This window comes from Rhinichthys klamathensis, unplaced genomic scaffold, assembly GCF_029890125.1.
Source record: "Rhinichthys klamathensis goyatoka isolate OS25496 unplaced genomic scaffold, OSU_Roscu_1.1 h1tg000048l_1, whole genome shotgun sequence".
Taxonomy (NCBI): Eukaryota; Metazoa; Chordata; class Actinopteri; order Cypriniformes; family Leuciscidae; genus Rhinichthys; species Rhinichthys klamathensis.
The window spans coordinates 256,205-281,476 of NW_026606594.1; the positions used below are offsets into that span (position 1 = coordinate 256,205).

General features: G+C 39.0%; 1 protein-coding gene across 3 annotated transcripts in view; it reads left to right on the top strand.

The window, feature by feature from the left end:
* Window positions 1-25,272, top strand: part of syt1a (synaptotagmin Ia) — a 206,973-nt gene that overhangs the window by 86,540 nt on the left and 95,161 nt on the right. For all 3 annotated transcript variants that reach the window (XM_056247446.1, XM_056247450.1, XM_056247447.1), the window contains exon 3: window positions 20,165-20,247. The gene's annotated coding sequence lies outside the window, so the exon portion shown is untranslated. The remainder of the gene's footprint in view (window positions 1-20,164; window positions 20,248-25,272) is intronic.

Genomic DNA, 25,272 nt, shown 5'->3' on the forward strand with positions numbered 1-25,272 from the left:
ATTTTAGCATAATAATAATGACTCTCTCTTCCAGTAATTTAGAGTAAACATGAAATCACAATTGACCCTATTTAGTTTATTACATGTATACTTTGTCTTTATTGTTCATGATTCATCAGTGCATGTTATTCCAGAGGGGGGAAAGACTTGTGTAACTGTAAAAGGGCTTTTAGCTGACATCATAGGCTTTGTGAAGTATTGGTTAATGTTAATCATCAGTTGAGAAGCTATTATTTTAGGCCACTGTTATAGGTAATGCAGTCTTTTCAAAAATCTTGCCAATAGCAAACGTTGTAGTTTAATTCTGGTTTTTGGTCTGGTTATTATTTTGCATGTACAATGGTTTTGTGAATATGAAAATTTTTAAACATGAAACATTGTGAAAATGTGATTTCCAAAGGCTGTCTCTGCTATGTGGGACAATAGCAGCAAATAGGATCTCCATGGAAAGGGAAGAAGGATTCTTCTCAGGTTGGCCCACAGTAGCCTGAGCCAAAATGCCCAGATGCTTATTAAATGCCGCTTTGGCTCACAGTCTGCTGTAAATTGAACATGTGAGCGTAATTCTGAAAGTCTGTTTGTTGTGTTCAAACACAGACAGTCCTTCTGCTACCCTTCCTTATCTGTACACATTCCTGAGATCAGACTTTCATAGCTGCCCACCTGCCCTGCCCTGCCCTGCCCTGCCCTGCCCTGTTTTGACTCTGAAAAAAAAGAGGTTACAGTGAGGCACATACAATGGTAAATAGGGCCAATGTGTTTGAGGATGTGAAGAAATGTGAAGTTTACAATACTTTTGTCAAAATGTCTTCTCTATTATTTGAGATAATGGTCATTTTAGGGTTTTAGGTATTACTGTAGATTGTCATTGAAACAATCTTGTTAAATCGGATATAACTTAACACAGAAAATGTTAGCAATTGATTGTTTTTATTAAATTCATATTCATATAGGCCTACTCTTTAAACTCTGTTACCCAGCTTTTTAGAAAGTAGAGATGCACCGATCGACCGACCAGGGACCGGAATGAGACGATTTTCCGCATGCTCGGCCTGGACCTGTGACCGGCCGGTCAGTCTCACGTCGTTCAGATTCTGAGCCGGTCCGTTTTGTTGGCAGCGTAATTTGCATATGCATCCCTTTCAGACGCAACATTTATGGGAGGAGAGTATTTAAATGAATCATGCAAGGTGATTTACTAAAAATTGCACTGGTCCATTTACTGGTATTTGCACAATTATTTACCGCCCAAAAAGCATGTCTTAAACCAGATGCTAATTTGCGCTGCTCTTGGTAGATTGCGTTGGTCATTATGGAAATGATACGGCTGCGCCTGTGTTCTTTAATTTGCACGTCATCAGTAGATCATGTGCAGAACTTTCCACTTCCCTTTTTTGGAATTGCGCTCTCACGCTAATTTGCCCTGTTTAGTAAATCTGGCCCCAAAGTAATTACGAGGAAAATTATGGCATTCATGGCCCTGGATGACCAGCCGTTCTCCATAGTTGAGGACAGAGGCTGCAGAAATCTGATAAATACCTCAGTCCAAAATGCCCAATGCAGAGGAGGCAGTACTTTTCCGACGTTGTGTTACCCGAGTTGTTTAATCTCGTGTCATGTCACACACACACAGCCTGTTACAATCTGATTCCGAAGCAGCAATCAATTTTTCAACTGATATTTGGACATCTAATGTAAGATACTGATTTTCAGTTAATTGTTATTTCTACCTCTTTCCAGTCACTGAGCACTTTATTTTGAGAGATAAGTGAGAGAAGATCCTGTAACAGTGCAGTTTGGGGGAAATTGTAATGTTTAATAATTTATTGTATTATTTAAAAAAAAAAAATAATTGAGGAAAAATTGTTTTTTTGTTTGTTTTTTTGTATATGCTGTCAATTATAGTTCTTAGAAAGAAAATCGTAATATGCAAAAATCGGTATTGGCAGGGCACACTTACAAAGTAATTGGATATCCGCATCTCTACAAAAGAGGGACAAGTAGAAAGTTTGTGCTGTCAATTGAGCTTAACTTGTATTGAGCCAGGAATATTCTTTTAGGGGAGGTTGGGGTCATTCCGAGGGCAGTCATACAAAAAGCTAACTTACAAAGAAAGATAGTACCTACAAAAAGGCAGCAGGCAGGTCACATTCAGTAAAATTTTTACAGTGCTGGATGTGTCTCAACTGATTTCTTGTTTCAAACAGCTGTCAAGGTTATCAAAAATTGCAGGCCCCATGTGTGTTGTCTTGTCTTTTGTTCTTTGTGTATTTGCTCCCTGTACCGATTTATGCCTTGTTTCCTAAATTACCTTAAAATAACCTCGACATGTCTCTTGGGATCGTACAGCTTAAGAGCTAGGCTCCCTTGATAAGGCCATTCACAAGTCTGTGGGACTGAATCTACAGCAATTATGTCTTCAGTGGCCGTTTGCAGCATTTTTGTCACAGTTTTTCTTTGAATCAATACCATGTTTTAGCCAGCATCAAAACAAAAACTACATTTCATCATTTTGGCAAAGAAAAAAAAAGGTTTTTTGAAGAGCGTGTGACACGGTGAACCAAGACGCTAGAAGCTGAGGAATAGAGAACTAATGTAAGAGTTTATCCAGGATCCGCAGACAGTTATAGAAGTACCCGCAACCTGTCAAAGCCAGAAAATCATTTAAAACGAACCAGAGTCTGAGACGAGAAGGGAAGTCTCAAACACCTCCAAGTCAGATAGGGAACCTCACAAGAAAGCTGCAGATGAGTACAGCTGTTATACAGGTGATCCAGGCCTCTCAAACCTAAGCCGTAGCTGCCTTGAAGGAAGAAAATGGACATTGATAAGTGATTATAATAGCGAAGCAATTCAAGAATATTACCATGGACATATGGAAACCATGATCCCCTGATGTCATACTTAATAAGCAGACATGCCCCTTCCAATTACTTCATAAACCTGTAAATTTGGCCTGTCCATACATTGATTTGGTCTGTGCACTGGAGCGTAGTGTAGGTAACAGCCATATTGTAAACTCCCTTCATATTTAGAGCTAAACGTCACCATTAGCTCCGAGTTATTAGAGCGGAATTAAAGGAGGTTGCTAAGGAACAAAAAAGCAACTTCAGAATGTGCAGTTATTTCTGATTTCCACGTCACAGCTTTTCACACCTCGGAAGAACAATGGCGGAGAATTTGGAGAGGAGACAAGGAGAAGATAATGTGTGATGTTGCTATGGAGTCTTGAATGGAATCACAGTATACTACCATTACCAATGTGAGATGGACAGCACATAAACAAACACTCACTACGGAACGGAAAGCTCCTAAATCTGACACTTTATGATGCCCTACACGATTTCATTATCCGCTAAATTTTGTGCCCTCTGTTGCTTTCACTCGTTCACATCCCCCCTCTCCATTCTCTATGTCATATCTCCTTCGCTCTGTTCCTCTTCCTTTCCCAAAGCGAGTAGCATATTGGAAATGTCAACCCCTTTCTGCTTTGGCCTTTTGCCTTGGGGCACATTACAATGTCCAGGTCACACCATCTCCCCAGAGAGGCTGAAGAAAGCATTCTAGCATGATTTTATTCTCAGTGAGAGCCAGCTGGAATAGAGAGAGAGAGAGAGAGAGAGAGAGAGAGAGAGAGAGAGAGAGAGAGAGAGAGAGAGAGAGAGAGAGAGAGAGAGAGAGAGAGAGAGAGAGAGAGAGAGAGAGAGAGAGAGAGAGAGAGAGAGAGAGAGAGAGAGAGAGAGAGAGAGAGAGAGAGAGAGAGAGAGAGAGAGAGAGAGAGAGAGAATGTTTTAGTGTTCTAGAGATTGACATTATGTCGACAACAGCCAGAAAGACTGCTACCTTGAGTGGGGTAGTTACTACATTTACATTTTTACATTTGTGCATTTGGTAGATGCTTTTATCCAAAATGACTTACAGTGCATTTGAACCCATGATTTGCTGTTGCTAGAACAATTATCTAGTAGATAATCATGGTTTCGAATGAGCTGAAGGGACATTATAATAAATACTAGTCTCAGACGGCACTCCCAGATAGACATTATCCGGCAAATAAACCTACAAACTTTTGAAGGCTTTTTAAACTTTTATTTTCAGAGCTTTCAAACAAGGCTTTGTCAAGCCAACATTCAAAGTTTGTCTTGACAATTTCAAAATGGCAGTTATAGAAAATGAGTTGGAATTACAATTCATTTTAATTCTACTTACTTACATTCCATTTTGAATTACGTTTCTGCATTCTGTTTGCTACCTCAATTCAAATTCATTACAGATTGAGAAAATAATTGGGAATTTAAAGTGCTTGACTGCCAGAAATTGCAGACTTATTTTTCATTATTATTTTGTATTCTGTACAGCTAGTATAGGAACCACACCGCATTTTATGATTTGTTGTTTTGTCTTTTATTGTGGTACCAAATAATTCATATAAGCCTATTGCTAAACAAAAAATAAATACATGCATGCATGCATAGATAGATTCATATATACATACAAACAAACAAACAAACATACATACAGTACATACATAAACAAATAATAACAGTAGTTGACCACTTTATTTTGGTCAGATTATCGCTTCCTTTTGAAAGTGGATGGTTTTTGCCCAAAATAGGCTAAAAAGTGTACAAGATTTAAAGGTAGGGTATAGCAATTTGTTTTATAAACACTTTTTGTTATACTGGTTGAAACTCTCTTCACATCCTGATATCAATCAATAATAAAAGTGGTCTAAATATTATATTAAAACTTATATTATATTAAAAAAATATTAAAACATATTTCTTCTGTGTAAGTCTCAGGACAAAAAAATGTTTGTGCAATGATACGATGTCCCACCTGCCTGGCAACATATGTTTTTCCATACCTCCGCACATCCTGCTCACTCAGACATCACACTTCATCAGCGTGCTGTAGACACAGTCACTGGGCGCCGTGAACAAACAGCATTCATCTTTTACAGTTACTCCTGAACCTAAACAATGAGCTTATACTGTGTTCACGCCATGTGGGCGTGTTATTACGATGACAACCCGTGACGTACTTCCCCGTGCTGTTCATGTTCTCAGACTCTCTGTCAACACTATCAACTCCGAAATGAATCTGCAGCAGTCAGGTGATTGTTTACGTTCATTATTATTGTAATGTTATGTGCTTTGAGACATGAGGTAATTTAATGTCGTCACTCATCGACATGCAAACTCTGCTATGTGCGTTCATGTGTTTTGAAGGAGGTTTGGCTTTGGAGACGCTCTGAAGGGAGTGTGTTATCACATGCTTTCAAAGCTAGCTTGCTATTGCTAGCCACTTTGAAAGTGCCTACCCAACCTTGAATGCTTATAGTCAGGAGTTTGGCTGCAAGGCTAGGTAGATACAAAATCGAAAACATCTTCACCTTGAATACAGTAACATTACAGCTAAGTGCTAATAATCAGTTACTCTAAACATATACGGTTGCTGGTTCTGTATTCAGCAAAAACTGGTAGGGCCTGCTGAGCTGAATGTTCCTCGCCAAAGGGCAGGCTTATCAGCAGGAAATAAACAAGCAAAGTAAAGCTTTTCACAAGCTCTCTCTGGATATATGGTCATACAATTCAGTGGGGGACAAGACTTGACTACTCCCCCCCCCCGTAACTGGGTTTTACTACATTGTGCCCTGTGCAGTGTCTTATGTTCACCTTTGCTACCTCACAGTGTGCGGCGAGCTCCTGTGTCTTTTCTACTCAAAGCCCATGGTGCAATCAACACAAACTGCCTTCCCCAGGCCCCAATTGGTAAGACAACATGCAGGCCCACCTGTAAAGGCCCGCATTTAGAGATGAAAAGAGGACAGGCATCTGCAGGGCATCCACTCTCTGTAATGACCGCCAGCAAAAGGATGCACATGAAAGTCTGAGTCACTCACACAGGCCCCTGAGTGAAGCTTTTACTGGGCCTAGGCTTGCTTTGATCCCTCCCTTGGAGAGGCCAGGAGGAAAATCGCATTAAAAAGGTGAGGGTGGAAATCTGATTGGCTTTGTGTAAAAATCTCTAATGCCAAGCCTCCATTTTGTTGCTGTCGCACATTGTGTAGGCTTGATGAAGCCCAATACTGCTGGTGCTGAGAGTGCCAGCACACAATGCCTGTATGGTGAAGTGCACAATATTCGATAGAAGTCAACTTGACCTTATTACAACTGGGTGCTGTCTCGTTTGTGGCGAGGTGTTCATTTGACTTGAAAAAATGTCACTTCTGTATAAAAAAAATGTTTCATAAATGTGATTCATACAACATGTGCACTAGATTCCAAGTTATATGACAGCTTAGCATGAGAAACAGACCAATGTTTATGTCATTATTCATTGATAATTTTCCACTCCATTGAGCTGTTAATCATTGAGCCAGTGAGTCTGGGCTCTTTAAATCTTCAAAACACTTTTATGATGCTTTTATGGTGCTATGATTTATTTATTTAATTTTAGAACTTCACAGTCCCAGTACTGATTCATGTTCAGTATATTAAAAGAGTGGCCAGGACTCTTAATACAAATAAATTAATAAAAATAAAATACATTTAAAAATGCACCTTTTCTGTTTGAACGATGTGATACTGAGTAAAAAATTACAAAATTGTATTTCTTTGAGCAAGCTATTCCTCTAATAATGTAAAGAGGCACAGTACATCCTCTGAGGTTGCCATTTGGTGGTAATTGCTATTGGTTTAACCATAGATTTAGTGTAGTCAAGGCTATTGTTGTGATCTTGCTGGTCAAGGGCGCTAATGAACAGGTGATAAAGTTCAAAGTGATGTGTTGTAAATACACTGTTGTCTTCCTGTCATAGCGTTTGATGATGCTGTTGCTGACACTCCTTGTACTTTGTCACAAGGCTACAAGAGAAGGAGCAGAGGCATGTATACTACACCGAATCAATGTATTATTTCCTTTCTCCTGTGAGCCATATTCAAGACCCCGTCCTCACTGCTGTTCTCCTCCAATCAGTGAGGTGGAAAACTGGCACTGCTAGCTCCCAGCTAAGAGATGCCACTCATGCTATGCACGCGCTATATGGGCCCATCCTTATCGTCGCTATGGATACCTCCTTGCCCAATGCACAAATGAAATCTAGTAGAAACACTACACTTTGCATGCACAACTCGATATTATGCGCTCTCACGCACATCTCTTTGACATCTGTGCTAAACCAAGAAGACCCCTTATGAATAGTAGACCACTTTAAAGTTGCCTTTGAGATCTTTTCAGACTCAAATCCCATCCTTACTCCAGCTATTTGTTACTTCCACAATCTTTGAAAACCTTGTTAACTTTATTACTCTTCCACATAAATAATTCGAAACATTTCCTGGCACTTTTTGTTTATTTATTAAAGATTTTGGATGATTTGGTGCATCATGCACTGAAACTCTAATCTCTAGCAAATCTCAGAATTAATATTCATATTTCATACTTTACATTATCATGCTGTGATTTACGATTGAACGATTAAAAAGTTTTTCTGTTTTATTTTTAATTTATGTAGGCAACATAGAATATCATTTATTAGTTATTGTCAATAACATGAAAATAATTATCAGTATTGGACAGAGTTTTTATAGCAGTGCATCCCATGTAGGCATATACCGGTATGGACATGGCAATTACACTTGAATCCGCACCAACACAATAGGAAAGAGATCACCACGACATTCAAAATTTTCAACATGAGGGCAGTTTGCTCACATATATTAACAAAGTTTAGTCCATTTTGAAATGTTATCTGTGTGCAAGCTGACCTGAGTAGAAATTGTAACCTATTTAGGAACAATGTCTGAGAGCGAGCTGAGTGAGGATCCATCTTGCAGCAGGAGAATGAAAATGCAACTTTGTCCTTTCCAGACATAATAGCTGAACGCAAACTCCAAAAAGCTGGAGAAATTAATTGAAAAAAATACAGGATGTGACTTCATTGCTAACACCGACAATGAGTCGTCCTCTGAATAGCCCCGTAGTGACCCATATCTGACTGATTTTTCAAAGCAGAATTCCAAAGTTTGTTGTATTATTCTCATGGTGCTTCATTCCGTGCCAAATTGTTCTCTGTTAGCAATTTATGCACAGTGACTTGGTGATTGCATCAAATTTTATAGTGTTAATATGGTGTACCGCTCCTCATTTTGTAAACGAGGAGTGCTTGTGAATTGGCTGTGAAATTGGCCATGCAGCTGAGGCTATTTCTCCCCAAACCCATGGATAATGATCGCTTAAGATGAAACTAGTGAGAAAAACATTGTTGGCAGCCCACTCCTACTGCACTTCATTTACATATCTTTTATGAAAGGACACAACTGAAGATGAGTTGGTGATCTTAAACTAAACATCTCTACCATTCAGAAAGTTCCAATTTACTGCTGCTTTCCGATGGTCGTTCACGCATTTTCTGTCTTCTCTTTCTCTGAAAATGGAGTTCAGAGTCCATAGTTCTGTCACACTTGATCAGCAGTCAAGCTTTATTTTCCCAGCCATCAACATCCATATTCATATCAGCCGTGGGACAAGCGCTCTAGGAAAATACATGTATAGAATAACAATCACTTTACTTCACATCACCCTTACAGCAGGGTTCAAAACTCAGCAGGAACGGTGAGGTAGGTGATGAGAACCTGCCATTCTTGGACATGACAGAGCCCACTGTCAGGCGGCCTAGACGTAGTGGAGCGGAAATCTTGTCTCCCCAAACAACAACACCCCTCGTATTCATCGCCGTGTGTAATGATGCCCTTTGCCAGGAGACCAATCCACCAGAGATGATTTGACACATCCTGTTTAATCTCCTTTGTAATACCTGGCATGTCCCAGGAAGATGTTTGATTTAGACACAATGTGGCTGTTTCAGTGACAAAATGGTTGCCCGGTCGAGCCAGTTGGGCATGGGAGGTAGATTTGGTGAATCCAGGCTTTCGGTCGTGGGATGTAGGCACCCAACTCGAATGGATTTGTTCTTGCAAAGCTATTGGCAATAACATTGGGACTCATACAGAGGTTTGGAGGAACTATTTCCCTGATGCGCCTCCTTCCAGGTGGTTTGGAGATGGCTGTTACCCAAACCTCCTCTGGCTGGTTGCAGGAGACCTGTCTACACTATGTCCTTGTATTTAAAGTGAAGTGTCTCATTTTTGAACCACTAGTGGCACTAAATGGATTTGCAAAAATCATAATTTGCACAAAGCGTGAGATGTTACGGAGACTCTTTTAACCCCATGAGGATTTTCTTCCATTCCATTTTAGGAGCGTATTCGTGGTCATTTATTTTATTTCCATACCAGATAAGATATAAGATAAGTCAACCTTAAAATCTCACCGTTTATGGTGGAACTTCATGATGGATCTAGGTTTTGTCGCCTCAGTGTATCTTTCTGTAAATACTCTGTGGGCTCTACACCGTATGTTTTAGTATAAGTTAAAGAATCATAGTTTTCTTGGGTTTTCAACATTGGCTCCAAGAATTCAATGATATTTTTGTTCTTCTGGTACACCATTGATTCTGAAATGTGCAGTCTGGATCTACTTTCCTGATTTATAAATCTATTTCCCCTTAACAATTTCTCAATCACATCAACTGTATTTTTGATTTGTACTTCTGACCCTTTAATGCATGTCTAGTCTCTTTTTGAAATGATTGATTTAATATTGGTTATCTTTTCTGAATGTTGTCATAAAAGGATTGTCTCAAGGCTTAGCTTTGTTTCCTACAAAAATAATTTTCTTAACAAAATTCCTTATATAGTTGTTTAATTTTTCTGTCAAAATCCTTGACACAAAATCAACTTCTGTGAAAAGCAACACTGCATAAGATATCGAGATTTGTTTTTAGAGAATGTATCATTGATATGGATGTGCAATAAGAATAAATACTCCAGGACAATATTTCCAGGACACAATCTATGATAAGTCTTATAATCTTATTCAGTGCAGCAATCCTGTTTTATGAATTTGTAGATGTATTACTGTAAAACAAACAAAAAAAGACCCATTCAAAACTCATTAATAAGTGATTTTTTTTGTTGTTGCAAAGTTACACTGTATTCACATCGTGGCTTTGATGCTCAGGTGGAATTATTGTATTTTGGATTTTTCTTCAGCTCGTTGTCTATGCTTTCCCCTGTTTCCCACACATTTACACTCTTTTCTTTCACATTCTATATTATCAAATGCAACACCTTTTATAGTATGTATTAACTTTTTATATATGTAAGTAAATTGGAAGTTCCCAAAGGTTAATGACAAAGATTATTGCAAAAATGTGATAAAATCCAGGCATGTCTCTCTCATATTATGCCCTTCTAGACTTATTGTTTGTGAGAGTTTTCTAAACACCACTCATTCATTTGGATGTAGTCCATTTACAAGCCTCCGCCAGTACTCTCTTTCAGGAAAGCATTCATTTGTCCTTAATGGATGTGGCTGATTACTAAATCAGTAACATGTTTCAGCTGGTCATGTAACCCTTGAAGAAACGCACCAAGTGCACCATTTTCTTTGCACTTTATTTTCTCTCCTCCCATCCCAATCCCCTCATTTTGTGAAGAGAGTACTCTTTACCTGTAATCCCCATGATCAGACCAATGGTTGAATCGCTGTTGATATACCAAACACATTGTGATCGGCCATATCTGAAGTTCTTTGCATCTCATTCGTTTGAGAATGAGTCATCACTAAAGTACCTTAAGTGAGGGGTAAGCATCACTTGTCTTTATCAAGGTAAATCTTGTTTACACTGTTGGCACTACTGATAGAGGACAGAGAATTAGCCCTTCTCGGCTGCCTTAGAGATACTGCAATGCCAAAGGTAATTCTTTGAAAAAGAGGGTTTGAATGGATGGCCTTAAGTCCACTTTCTTGGAGCTGATGAAGCGCAGGGCACAAGTCCTCATGAAAAGACACAATTTGAGGCAGATTATTTATATATTTCAGCTTCTGGGAAAGGCTGTGATGCACAAAGACAAAGCTATTGAAGGGACGCATGGATGAGAATAATATCTACAGGATGAATCATTTTCACATCAAGGTTTTTCATGATGTTTTAACAATACTGGTTATATGAACGTAAAGCACTGGCTTGTTTTTCATTCATGTCTGCCTTAAAATCTCAAACACAAATACACAAATCTGCACTGAAAAATAACACTTTTATTAATCAGTACTTTAAGGACTTGTTCATTTTTTTCATTCCAAATTGGCCATTCTGGTCATACACTCCTGTTATTTAATTATTTTAAGCATGATTTAGTGAGATTTATGCTTAAAACAAGAACAAAAGTATATAATTTAATGTAATATTAATTTAAGGTTTTTTTAAACAAACTGGTAAATATTCTTGACAATACCTTAGAGTATAGTAAAATGTGTATATAAAATAAAAAAAAGAGTTTTTGTAGGTTTTGTTTTTAAAACTATGCTAATTTGTTTCAGGGCACTACAGTACTAGAAGTAGTCTTCCTCTACAGGCACACTTACCGAATATGTGTAGTATACTTATAAATGAGAAAGAGAATATTTGTCGTCTTCCAAAGCAGGGCATCTTTTAGTTGATTAACAAAGACTATCTTGTCTTATTAGTCGTAAACATGGAATAGATTCTGGAGCTGTGCCACGAGGTTGCGATTTAACACAAACGTTTGAGTTTATAATTACTCACTCCAGGAGCTGCTATTACAGCAGAGAGGCAGAGGATGGCAAATGTGTCACGTCGGGATAAGTAATCCAGGCACGCCGCTGAAATCGCTTCTTAACTGGGTGCGGCATGTCTTTCCCTCAGACTTATGATTCTAGCACAGCGGCACGTCAAAGAAGGAAGGGTGGGGGGCGGCCTTGAGGAGAAAACAGATTTAAAAAGTCCTAGAAAAAGAAGAGGAATGGATAGACTCAACTGGCAACAATAAAAGGCATCTCACTGTTCTTATTTGTCATCCATTCCACAATCAGACCACTCACTAGGCTCCCTTCAGTCGATTTATATAGCACTGTGGCCCTGGCGTTCACACACACACTCTGTTTGAAATGAAAGGCCACAGTGAGCACAGTGTATGACTTGTGAATGTCATTCTTCTGAAGCCAGAAAACCTTGTCTCTGGGGAGTGGCAGTGGGGAGAGATGGGAAGGGTTGTTGTTGGCTGACAGACAGTGCCTGAAGAGTAACTTAAATTGCCGAATGAGAGCGACTCGATGGAAATCAGCAGGGTGGAGTGACACATTCGCTCAAATGAGCTGCTTTCGTCTTCCAATATCAGACTATCATATAGCTGGAGATGAATGTTGGAGACAACGCAAGAAAAAAGGATGAAAAGAAGATAAGTCACCAATCCATTTATTGCCGTCTGTCATGCTGTGCTCTGCCCAAGTTATCCCTAACGGCGCATGTTTACATATTGCGACGTCACCGTTGAGGTTACCTCTGTATAATGAGCCGAGGCAGATGGTCGGCTGTAGTCTCCCTCCAGCTGTGGAGGTCTCACGCTTTGGACACAGGCTTTGGCAGTTTGGGGGGAGGGATAGTTCCCAATCATTTCGGAGGCTGTTAGCCAGCTATTCTGCTGTGATTGCAGCATGATGTGCCAAAGCTAGTGCACACTGCTCGTCTGACAATCACACTCCCATCATCTCTGACAACCTGCTCTGCTTCACTCCAGGGTGAAAGCTGCCCAAGCCATTTCTAAACATAATGATCTGTTTCTTTTAGCAAATATCACCAGCTGTATTTCAGCATTTTGTTATGAGTTTTTGCCCAATGAGTGCAAACTCTGAGGCAAATTATACATGTAAGTTTTAAATATCTTTATTAATAGAGAAATATGTCTCCATTATTTGCACAGACATGTTGGTTGCAATTTCAATTATATTTTGATTATAGTCCACTCTGAGAGATCAGATTTCTAGTAATAGTAGTAGTGCAGAAACTCTTATAGTCGTGCCTTCACTGTTTGGTGACGTCATTGTATGTTCCGAGAAAACTTAAAGTTATATGGTCAGTTTCGGTCACAGTGCCTTAAATGCTGTGTTTGATTTGGCTCTATATTATGCTTTTTCAAATATTACCATTCATGCGGTGTTTGTGAATGTAAAAGGTCTGCAAAGTTTTTAAGGTTAAAGGGCACAGCAAATAAAGGGATTGTCTCCTTATTAAAAGAGATTCTGAACTGCTGAAACGAGTCATCAGCAATTCCAGTCTCACTTCCTGTTACATACCCATGTAACAATGTAACAAATTTAGCTTTTCATTGGCTGCCTTCAAACAATGTCTACTTTGACTCTCATGTTGTAGCTGAGGCATGGAAGAGATTGCTCGATGTCGAAAATACGTTTTTTTCAGCGCTGCATATACACTTTGCATTTGAATTGAATTGATACGGAAAAACCAACAGATTTTGTTTGTGCCACTGCGTATCAAGCTATGAGAAAGCTTCTAAAGCTGAAATTCACATGGTAATAGGCGTTTCGGTTCTGACATGCCCTGTAAGTGGTTAACTAATCACAATAGACTGGGCTGTCTGACCAATCAGAGCAGAGTAGGCTCTCAGAAAAAAGGGGTTTAGAGAGATTGGATCTTCGAACGGGGCTGGATCTAGGCATGGGCAGGGTAGCCCTTCTATAGCTACCAGGAACGGCGCCGGTCTTTGAAGGAACCGTTTTCAGACTCTTTGAGAAATTAGATGATGCAGAGCTGCCAACTCTCACGCATTGGCCGTGAGACACACGCATTTGATTGGTTTCACATGCTCACCCCCGATTTCTCACGCTGAAGTGTCAACCCGGTCGGTCAAATGCCTGGAAGAGGAGCCACATATCTACCTGTTGAGCCACTCGTGATCGACTAGTTATGCCGCAAATTAGTTAAAATCTCCCGGAATCTAGAGCGAGCGCGCAAACGAGACAGAGATTGTGCTCCAAACCACGTAGCTAGGGAAAGCGAGCGAGAGACCTTGCGTGTGCAAGCATTGAAGTAGACCTCAAAACAAAATTAGGAACCTTTAATAAAGCATAATAGCACTGGTGATGAATTCCTTTAGAGTTTGATTTTATGATTCTAATCATCTAATTTTGTATTTTAATACCAAATTGCAGCTGTATGTCAGTGGATTTATTTTTGCAGCAGAAACACATTTGTTTGCATTTTGTCTAGTGGTTTCACTAGAATAGATAGCGAGCTGTGAAAAATCGATATAATGGAGTGTGAGGAGAGAACATTGCTGCTGTCCCCTTTTTCAACACTGATGACAACATAAAACATTACAAATAAATTCTAGCACCAGATCTTCACTCGTTTTAACAGATGCAGTGAAACTGCTGCTGGACAATTGTTCGTGCTGCTTCTCTTTTAGACACATCTCTGCTGTGAGCCATTTCATAAATTGTTGGGGACAAAATTAGCCATGGCTGAAAGTGGCAGGACCATTCTAAATGACACCTATGAGTGTAACATTATAATACCCTTAAACTTAATTATGTCTTGTTTTGGGGTCTCTATCTTGGGAAATAGTATAGGATGTATCTATGTACTACATGGGCCTACATGCACACCAACAGACATAATTGGGTCTTGGGTGTCTTTCTGGATAATCATCAAATGGATGCCTGTCACAATTGGCAGTGGCAAGTCACATGGGTCAGCAGGCTCTACCGCTCAAAGCTCAAACTGCATTATAATCGCAATATCTCTGCTGTCATACACACTACTGCTCCTACACAGCTTTGAATCAAAGGCCAAAGAGTTGTTGTCTCCATCTCCTTTGCTTGTTGTTACATATCGGGACGTGAAAGCAATTAAAAGACATGGATTGAGTTTAATCCCCTTTCCTCTGTTCTGAATCACATGGATATGAAATATGTCACAGTGCCATCTGCAGCGGTTGCTCTGGGTGGCCTCATGATAGCGTGTAAACGCATTCTGGCTGCTTGTAAGCTAACATAACTCAAGACAAGCTTCCGTTATATTACAATCATTGACCTTTCAAAGGAATGCTGTGCACAGGCATGTAATGAGAAATGCTACGCTGAGGTAAGTACAGATGATAGAACAAAAACAGAGCATGTAAATCACACTGTTATTGTAGACAGTAAAAAGAAATAAGAGAATGTGAGTGCATTAGCCTGTGCAAAACTCACTGCTGTGATGCTAGGTGGTTGCTAAGGAGGTTACGTACTAGTGAAGTCCAAAGAACTTACCCCTACATCTCTATGATATTATGGCTTGGATCCCTTTGTCAATGTTAGTCTGAGGGTATTTTTCGAGATCACAAAAGCCACACTATCTGAGCCGATTAAAGTAAATTAACAACATAATTTTCTTTTCTGCTATTCATATCTATAAAATAAATCAGGTGTTAGGTTTTGAAAAGCCTTAAGGTGCAGTTTAATTTTTGCAGGTGAAATCCATTCTTTTCACAAGGAATCCACGTGATGATTTGGTGTAAGATTTCCCCAAACAACAATGGGTTCAAGTTGGTCACCGTGATTCGCTACATTGACCAACAGAAAGCTGCTTGAGTTGAAAGTGACTTCAGTGTGAGCTGGGCTTCATACATTGCTACACTATTGACAACAGACAATGAACCATTCTTGGTCGTGAAATGTAGCCAAAATTGAGCTAATGTGACTAATGTGAACTAATGTGTCATTTTTGCAAACAAAACTACTTCACATAGACTAAATTAAATAGTTTAGCTAGACTAGATCTGACAATATTCAAAAGACTAAAATGTAAGAGTAAATAGAAGGCTGACTTAAACCACATGGCAATATGTTGCCAAGTTTAACATTGGCATTTCATTCTCATTTTAATGCGACCCTATTTTCGGCAAGAACTGCAAAGAACGTGAATGAGGACACGACAGCTTCCCAAACAGAAACAATGAAGTAGAGCTGAACTGAAGGAATGAAAGAAAGAGGGATGAAGAGAGAAGCCAGTTATGAAAGGAAACTATAAGAGACAGGGATGTTGAATGACAAGTCATTCTTTCATGGCCACAAACATAAAAAAAACTGTTGAAACTAATTAACTGGTGAGGTAGACAGCAGACAAATGGGCTTCAGGGGCCGTCATTGTGTCACTTGTGTCGTTTGTTTCAAGAGCTTGTCGGTAGGAGCTGTCAGATTGCTAGCGCTTCATTGATTGGTGGGCAGGGAGGCTGGGCATTCTCATGCTTACAGCCTCTGCATTATACAGATGATTTACACACCGAAGCAGCTGTTCGTTCTGGCAGCGGTTCAGACCTCACATAAGTAGTTTCAAAGCAACTCTAATGGACTCAAAGCTGGAACACGACCACAGCCAGCCAACCGAGACAAGTGATACAGAAAGCACTCCGCAAAGTGTGGGTCAACATCAGACATTCATTCTTGTTCTAATTATGTGTTGATCTTCAGCAGTTTACATAAAGTTTTTTTTTTTTTACACGAAGGTGGTGTTACCAGTTCATGTTGTATAAGGGAACCATGCTCTACCTTGTTGACAATTCTCCAAAACGGAAAGGCAAATTCACTAAACAATTTTACTTAAGACATTTAGGGCCCTATTTTAATGATCTGAAATGCAAGTATCACACGCAAGTAACTTTGTGGGCGGATCTCGGGCGCTGTTGCTATTATACCGGCAGAATAAATTACTCTTGCGCCTGACGCAAATCTAAAATGGGTTTGTCTGAAGTAGCTACATTACTCATAGGTGTGGTTTGGGCGTAACGTGCAATAAACCAATCAGAGTGTCATCTCACATTCCCTTTAAAAGCAGGCACGCTTGTTCCATGGCGGATTGCTATTATAATGGCGGATTTGCCAGACGCATGCCAGGAGCGGTTCACAGCCGAGGAGACAGACGTTCTCGTCAGGGCCATAAAAGACAGAGAAGTGACATTGTATGGGGATGGGAGAAACACAGCCAAATTAGCTTCGGTTAAACAGGCTTATAATAATTTGGGTAAATGTGTAAGCTAGATTTATGCCTATTTTTTCACATCTTCATGGACACCACAATGATTTCCCTCGTGTGTTAATATTTGTCCTTGTAATATTGTATGGTTTGCAAAAAATGAGAACTGCTGCGTCTGTGTAGCCTAGATGAGAGAAGCAAAGTGTAGGCTATGCGTGGTGTTCACACGCTACATTATGGCCAAGCATGCGCCCTGAATAAAGCTTGCGCCACTGACTTTAGACTAGGTTTTTCCTGATCTGTGGCGGAATCGTTTTCTGAAACTGCAAAGTAGCACCAGGGAACGTTTGCGCAGGAACACGCCTCCTCTTTTCGCTGAACCGGGAGCGCAAGTTCATTCCCTAATTTACCGACGTGCGTCTTTGGAGGGGAAAGTCCGCTGTGCGTCGGGTGCAAAATAGGAATGATACATGCGTCGGTGTACAAAGTCAATTGTGCTGGGTGCTAGGTAGGGCCCTTAGAGTGTTAAAGGAATAAATAACAAAAGAAAAAAATTTAAATGTGTTAAAATTGTGTTTTTACTGTATTTTTGATCAAATAAATGCAGCCATGGTGAGCTAAAGAGACTTTTTTCTGAAACATTATAAATCTTTCCCACCACAGACATTTAAATTGTAGTGTATTTATGTAAAAACTTTTATTTGTTTGTGTACATTCTCTGATCATGACAGCAGCTTCAGAATCATGCAGGAGTGATGCTGTGCAGTTTCAGTAAAATATGCCAAATCATGGAAATCTGCTGCATCCGTCACAACCCAGCACTCAGAACCAATTCACAGGATGGATTTGTGCTGGCAATGTTTGTGCTGTCATCTGATTAGCATAATGTCTTTGGTGAATCGGCACTTTAACCATGCAGACAGTGTGCAAGTAAACTGTAACAGCGGGTGCGCTTCCTTCTTCGTGATTTCCCCCATTTATGTTGATACAAGGAAATAATTTAGTAGACCTTGGAATTTGTGTCCCAGTGCCAGCAAGGTATAATTTATTCGACTGATAAAATGCCAGGCTTTTGTTGTCTTTTTTCCATATGTGATTGTCTTTCCATGCATTGGCTTTCCGCACCTGCCAGTCTAAAGTAATAGCTTTTAATCTGTGCATCAAAGCTTGGATAAAGAGCCTCTAAGGAGAGAGGGGATATGGATGAGAAACTCTGTTTCTTCCCCCTCCCTCCATGGTTTTCTCTTTCTCATAGCTTTTGCTGCTGTATGCACTCCATGTTATCAATAACTGGGCTTCACCACTGACAAAGACAAATCACTTTTTTATTTTCAAGAAAGACGAAAACGATCTAGTCTGTGTGAGCTTGCCCATTTGATTACTTAAAATAGTTACCTCAACTATCTGTTCTGCTTGGCATTGGCAGCAACATGCTGTCCGTTGAATAGCACAGTTCGTCCTAGCATTCAAATAGCTTTAATCAAATGTGTGCGCTCTGAAAATAATTTGCTGTTTGCTTTCTGTAGAATCGTGTCATCTTAAAGACATAGGTTATCCATAAATGAAAATTATGTTATTATGAACATCTTCATGTTCTCCCGTATTTTTTTTCCTTAGAACACAAAAGAACAATTTTGAAGAATCGCTACACGCTACACTAATTTCAATACAACAGATCATAGTGACTGTGGCTAAAAACACCAAACAAGCACCATAATTATAGTCTATACTATATTCCAAGTCTTCTGAGGTCATGGGATAGCTTTGTGTGAGAAACAAACCCAAATTCATTAATAATTGGGTATACTAAAGTTATTATTCACTGATAATCTTCCCCTCCAGTGAGCTGTTAATAACGATCTGCTGCTACTGAAACATTGAGTTGATTAGTGAACTGGATCAGACTGATTCATGAACAGATTTAGTCAGATCTGTGAACTAGATCAACAGATTCAATGAAAAGACCGTCCATGAATCATCAAATGACAATGGGTTCTCATATATAATAAGAGAATGTGACTTGCTAGTTGCAATATGCAGATGCACAAATGACTTTTGAGAGCTACAGTACAGTGGAGGGGACGACTTTCAATCACTGCTTCCGAATGGTGATTTCCCTACTAGATAGTATGTGAAAAACAGTATGCCAAAAGAGTAGTACGTCCGAAATCATATTCAAAAGGCAGTAGGTGAAAAAATGTCTGGATGATATAATACTTTCACACAGATTCTACTTTACTTGGAGTTACAGTATGAATGGCAGTGATTTAATGCAACCAGCGCCGTGAGTTACACGATAACGCCATGGCAGATGTTGTACATCCGGTTTTTATTCTTACTATTCACATTGATACTATATAGAAGATACTTTTTAATGGTACTGAACTACTATACCAAATGTACCTGCTCAGACTGTATGCGATTTCAGATGCAGCTAATGACTTAAATTTCAGTCTGTTCCTCACCCACATCTATCATATGACTTCCTTGCAATATAATGCACAATTCATATAGACTACTTCTGTGGTGAGTTTAGTGGGTTTTTTGGTTGTTGTTGTTGTTGTTGTTGTCAGGTTTAGAAAGGCATGAGAGTGAGTATAACTATCCCAGAGTCCTTCTTGAGGGTGAAGTGTTGTTACTCCATCCTTGTTCACCTGCTCTATGGGCAGCATTTTTAGCCTATATGCCCCAGTGACAGGAAGCACCTGTGGTGCGGAGATCTTAGAATGCTCTTTATCTCAGTTCCACAGCACATTACACATTTCAAGCAGCCCGCAAATGAACACGCAGGACGTCAGCTGTGAAACCGACCTGTCGATACCGAACTCGTCTTCCCCACTGAGAGAGTGAGATTACCCAGCTGATTGGAAAATCAACAGGAGGAAATGACACTGGCTTTATGGGTTATTTCTTAATGCTTGCATTTGAGTCTATTGATTGTGCCATAAGAACATTTTCCTGTTTCCTCCTTGCACAGTATGTTGCACAGGTTAAGCAAGACTCGAGCTGTATTGTGTCTAAAGTTTAAAATATTTATGTATTTATTTATCCTGATTTGATCAACTTTCTTATTTCATTGATTATTTGACCAAGAAACATTAACAATTAATGGAAAGTAGGCTTGTTAAGTAGTTTTGAGATTGTAGTCTTAGGAAATGTTAATTGACTTCCTTTAAAGACGGTTTTCAGGATTTTCTTTATGTATAGATATAAATATTATTATACAATATTAGTTTTTGTTGACCTCTGCTCTTTCGTTTGCAGATTAGAAGAACGCTGCTCCCTGTGACTTCGGTGAGAGAGAAAGTCTGAGGCCAGCTTCAGCAGCAAGCTACCTTGAGTTAAAGGTTAGTCTTTGTCCCGTGGCTTCAAAGACTAGACGTACACACACAGAGAGATACGCATGCATCCGTTTGGTTTCATTAGAAATGCCAGGGGGCTGGAGAGGTTCCCTGTCCATTCACAGCCAAACACCTGCACGGCTTTCATCCCCTATCTGTCCACTCAGCCTTTATCACCTGCCACCCAGCCAACCACAGCACACGCGCGCACACACACACACACACACACACAGCACACGCGCGCACACACACACACACACACAGCATCTAAACAAGCCATACACACCAGACATGCCTCACGCACTGCTAATTCGCACAGTCACATGGCACACACCAGTCAGAATACCACACAGAACTTCTGTGCACAGCTCCACACAGCATGCTTTCACACAACACATCCTGTTAAAAAGACCATCTTAGACCAGAATAAATTTTCACTGCGTCCTAACCAAGTGTGATGTAGCAATGCGGCAAACAATAACATTTCTTCTATGTTAACCAAAACCAACAATTTTTATTCATTTTAAATTATATATATAATGTTATAATCATATTTTGATGTTTTGGTATGGTATTTTTTTCTTGCCATTTTTAACTGAGCTTAAAATTCTGTTTAAAATACGGTAACGCTTCCTTTTACAGTACAGTACTTACGTGTACTTACAGTGTACTTACCTAGAAAGTACTGGCTAATATAAGGTAAGTACATGGGTTAGGGGTAGGTTTAGGGGGAGGTTCAGGGTTAGTACCTAGTTGTTACCCAGTAATTATAATTACTATAATAAGTACATAGTAAGTACATGGGTAACAGGACTGTAAAATGAAGCGTTACCCAAAATACTTTAAGGTTTGCAAGGAACATAATAAAACATAATAAGCAGACAGGTTTCAATAACTTATTATGTACTTATCAAATATCATGGAAGTCATTGAAACCTAACCTGACTGCTTAGGACACATAGCCATGCTCTTGACCAGCAGAACTCAATTGTCCAAGGTAATCTTGGTGGTTAAGCTAGTCAAGCAGTGTCCCGTATACATAGACCTCCACCTGGTTCAAATACCTCATTTCGAGTCACTGAGAAAATCAATACATGTTCCAAATAAAACAAAAACAGTGTGCTCTACCTCTGACAATCTGCCATTCTCATTCAATATGTCAAATGCAAAGGCTGCAACCCAATTTCAAAGCAGACTATTTGCTCTCATGTGGGAGGTGCTGGAGTAAAAAAAGGATTGTGTGACTTAGCTATCTGTTTCCCCTTCATGGGTTAAAGAGTTTGACTAATGCAATATTGATTTCGCTCTCTGGATGGAGAAGACACAAGCACAGCTTATTGAAATATGGATAGTCAAGCCGCCAAGAAAATATTAAAAGACCTCAGGCGGAGGGGGACGTCAACATTAAGCTGGATTTTACCCTTCAGCAGCAGAAAAAGTTTAAACTCTTTGTATTGATAAAGGATAAAGAAAGGATTTCAGCGGTTTTTAAAGCCGTTAAATGTCCACATTTATGTGGTTCTCTGATCTTTTCATTGCGTTTTAGTAAACAATGTGTTGTCCTTCAAAGTTTCGAACTGAGTAGGTAGAATAGCCCACACATTCTGCAAGGACGCTGTGAGACTGTACTATGTGAGGTCAGACCATGCACATGTTCAAAGAAGAAGGTTAATAGAACAACAAGCGCACATATATATGAATTATTGTGGATTTTAATTGTGCAAAGAATTAGTTAACACTGTTATACTTGTGTAAACCTGCAGGTTAAAGGCTCTGATTGTCATTATTAACAATATAATCATGCAAGCTTAGCATCTTGTGTTAGCATCTGGCCTGGTAATGGAAGCTGAGTAGCCATTTGGGGAGGCATTGTGTTTGATTCAGACCTTGTTAAAATGCCATTTTGTTTTGAACGCAATGGGCTCTGCACCTTCAGGCAAGTGCGGAAGGACTCGGAGTGTGGTCTCAGAGCAGGATTGGCGCGAACAGTCCAATTTTTCATCGTTATTGGTCATGACATATCCAAAGTGGCAGAGCGTGGGCTTGAAGGTGAACGGTGGATGCTTCAGCTGGGCAGAGAACTCTCACGCCACCACATTTGTCCCTGCAGGGTCTTCTACACAGCCGTGACGACAACACAATTCAATGCTGGCTATTACAGCCAATGAGGTTAAAAACAAGAGCTCACAGTTGTTCTTACACATATCTCATACTTTCTTTTCGCATCCTCAACCTAAACTAGTGTTAGTAGCAGTATAGCATTAAGCTAGAAGCCAAGGTTGTGCATCATTCAATTGAATGCCTTGTAACCCTTGTGAAAAAGAAACACACTTCTATAGTATGCTTTAGACTGTTAGTCAACACATCCAAATATGTGTACTTCTTTAAAACACAACAAAAGATTATAATAAAAATCATTTGAAATGGACTTTAATTATTACAATGTGCACTTTTAAAAAATTTACTTAAGTAGCTATGTTAAGAAACATAGTCATGAATGTATACTCTAAGCGTACTTAAGTGCCCATTTATTAAATTGATGTTATATTTTTTACATGTACAGTTTTTACGTTTACTACAAGTGTACGTTTAATGCAACTTTTAAGTGCATTACTTTTTCACAAGGGAAATTCCCAATAAATTAATTCATTTGAACTGCCCTGGTGAAAAATGAATATGCTAAGTATACTTGCAGTCAGACTAATTATCAGTATAGTAGTAACTAAATTGTAGCAAAGCATAATTTTAAGTCTATTTAGTGTACTATTTGTGTTATAAGTACATTACAAATGTTTTATGTGTATGTCTAAGCACACGAGCAATATTCCATGATATATTATTTTACAGGTAATAGTATATGCTCAGTAATACCTTTGGCTTATTCCAAATACTAAAAATTACACATTTTGTCTTCAATAACAATATACTTTGTTATTACTTAGCTATACTTACTATACTTTGAATGTTGCACAATCTTACACAATACAGTCTTTTAAATGTGCTACCATTTAACTACATTTTAATGAATTACTTGGGGGACTTTTTCCCAACGCTGAATGGATTTGTTTTCAAGGCCATTAAAATAAATAAAATGTAACAGCATCACTAATGAAGAGACATATTTCATTAACAAGTCCAACGGTTTTATTTAAACTTCACATGGTTTTTTCAACAAAACTGAACAAAATAAACTTACCATGTTTTCCATTAAAAGAACACTGAAAGAAAAAAAAAAACATTATTATACATAAATACAAATTACACATTTTCTGATGAGCTACTCATTATTACACTTGCGTCTGATGGCTGCTTACACATCAGAGGCAGTTGACTGCAGAAACAAGTGAAGAACAGCAAGAGATGAGGTCAGGGAGCATGTTCATGTATTCACGTTTACATTAGCCTGTCTAAATCCTGTATTGAGCCAATACTATTTTTGAACAGTAAATGAGGATTAGCAGTAGGGAACTATATCAGTACAGTATGTCAAAATTGTTTCCAGTACATAGTCAAACATATACAGTATACGACTCTTTATGAATTAATATCGTACAGAAGACGGGGCAGTTTGACCAAGTGTCTACATGTGCCATAAATCACTACCACAAACAAAAAAGGAGATATCTTGCTGAAACCCTCATTTACCATTTGTTAAAGCAAAGTGAATTTTGACAGTTTTTCGTTTTTCAGATTGAATGCAATAATTTAATAACCATATACGGGAAATAACTGGTAGGCTACGATCAACACTTACCTCCAAATAGCAGGACTTTTTCTCCCGTTCTTTTCGGGGTCGTGTAGGCTATTTTTTTTATTTTTTTTGACAATGAATAATATAGGGAGAATCCTGAACCGGCTCTTGTATCTATACTCTTGTGTTTGATATTTGGTGTTATTTGAAAAACACCATAGCGATTGCATATATCTGAACAGCCTTTCTTCTCTGTGACAAGCATCCTTCAGACAGTTGTGCAGCACTTTGTGTTTCCTGAAGTAAGGTATATCGGCTGTTTTAAAAGCGCCACCTCCTATTACAGAGTGAATTATTTTAGTTTAGCTTGTCTGCCATTTATTATACATTGATTTGAACAGACAAATCGCATGTGAAAATCAGACCAACTTTTCGTGCCTAACCATCGTATTGACCTACTATGTATATTAAGAAAGTAAATGGGATCCATTTTGATTTCATCTGGACTTCAACAAAAAGCAAGTGTTATTGATCCTTCCACAATGACCCACTTACATGTTTAAGCACGTTTTCCCATTATGAAGGTTTCCGCACACAACTGCTGTGTTTTACAAGGAATCTATCGATGTCCCATTGCTGTGGGACAGGGCCATTCGTTTAGGCATCATGATATATTACCAAGGCCCGGCTGTGTTGTTGGGTCATTAGTTTACTTAATACTGGATCCCGGGGAGTGCTAAAATACTGTGTTCTCTCACACATGCATCACCTGCTGCGCTCGCATGTGTGCTTCCAGCCACCATTTTGCCTTTTCTTTTGCAAAGGCCTCTGAGAAAGAGGAAAACCAATATATGCTATGATGACTTAAGCCTATATGAGTAGATTTTAACCTGGCACCTCTCATCATTTCGGACTGGCAGGCAATTAAGGATGTGAAATACATTTTAATATTACTGTATGGCAATGAGAACAGATTCCAACGCCCAGTTCACTGCTTTGGAAACACAAACGTTCAACACTTATTAGAATGTTGACTTAAAGCAAAAGTGCAAACAGGTAATTTTTAAATGCACTCAAAAAGAAAATTCAGTTTTCATTTACTGAACCTATACCAAATCTTTCCTTCTTATGTAACTCTCAAAAGTGTGTTTGCATAAATTACATTATTAATTTTTAGGTGAACTGTCCCACTTGAAAGAATGTAGTAAAGAGTTGATACCAATTCAAGTAAACGCATGACACATAGGCCTATAATCAAACAAAGTCTATTATATATAGTACGCTACCGTTCAAAAGTTTGGGGTCAATTAAAATGTTTAATTAGTACTTTTTTTTTTAGC